The sequence below is a fragment of the Crocuta crocuta genome, unplaced genomic scaffold (assembly GCF_008692635.1).
Source record: "Crocuta crocuta isolate KB4526 unplaced genomic scaffold, BGI_CrCroc_1.0 scaffold271, whole genome shotgun sequence".
Taxonomy (NCBI): Eukaryota; Metazoa; Chordata; class Mammalia; order Carnivora; family Hyaenidae; genus Crocuta; species Crocuta crocuta.
The window spans coordinates 3,850,152-3,851,370 of record NW_027527824.1 but is presented as its reverse complement, the minus strand read 5'-3'; positions in this window follow the sequence as shown (position 1 = coordinate 3,851,370).

The following is a 1,219-nucleotide window of genomic DNA, read 5'->3' as shown; positions in this document are numbered from 1 at the left end:
TTCCTCCCCAGGCCCTTTCCTCCTTCCCCTGCTGCCCAATCCCAGCCCTCAGTCCTGAGCCCCAATCCCTGCTCCGGGTGGGGGAGGGGATTACCTGGAGAAGGCACCCCCCCCACATCCCTCCCTGTCTGTGTGCCTTTTTTCCTGGGGGTAGGGGCCCCAGGTCAAATGCCTTTTCACTTGCAAGTAGCCAAAAATAATGCTGTTTTTTTAAAGAGTGCTTCTTTTAATTTAAAAAATATTATTGTTTATTTATTTATTTATTTGAGAGATAGAGCGTGAGCAGGGAAGGGGCAGAGAGAGAGGGAGACACAGAATCCGAAGCAGGCTCCAGGCTCTGAGCTGGCTGTCAGCACAGAGCCCGACGCAGGGCTCGAACCCAGGAACCGTGAGATCATGACCTGAGCCGAAGTCGGAGGCTTAACCAACTGAGCCACCCAGGCGCCCCTAAAGAGGGCTTTTCCGATCTTCCTTGGGAGTGACTCGCACCTCCAAGCCTGCCCGTCCCAAGCAGTGAGGGGGATTTGTACACTCATTCCAGACCACTCTGCCTGGGGCCTCTTCTTTGGTTTTAGGGCCTTGGGACGAGAAGATTCTCTGAGACTTTGGGCTGAGCCTATACTCAGGCCAAGTCCACGCTTCCCCCTCATTCCAACGATCTCCCACCCTCCCAACCCAGCTCTGTCAGGTGCCTCCAATGCCGGCCACTGCAGTCGCCCCTCTGGCCAGGGTCTCTGGTTTCTGTGGGCATCAGAATCACTTGGGGGCTCAGCTCCTTACCAGGGTCAGCTGTTTGAGAAAGGCCCAGATATGGCTTGACTTTCCTCAGGAGGCCTTTGTGCACGTGTACAAACACTTGGTGGGGGTGGGTGGGAGGAGGTAACACACCTCCAGTGAGCGCTCATTTCTCCGACATGTTAGAGTTTACAACGTGGCTTCATGTGAAGCAGCTCATTGGCTCCTTGAAGCAATTCTGTGACATTTTGTGGAAGTGGCTCAAAAATAAAACTATGTGACTCGCCCAAGGCCAGACAGCTAGTTGGGCTGCAGCCCTCCGCCTCCTTGCTCCATGCATAGCTGCTAACCCGGATGGGTTTATCAGATTGGCCAGCTGGAACCATGGGGTAGGGGCGACGGAAGGGGCACAGCGGGGACAGGAGGGGCACCAGGTACGCAGCAGCCCCAGGGGCCAGTCCTGCGGTAGCAATCCCTGAATACG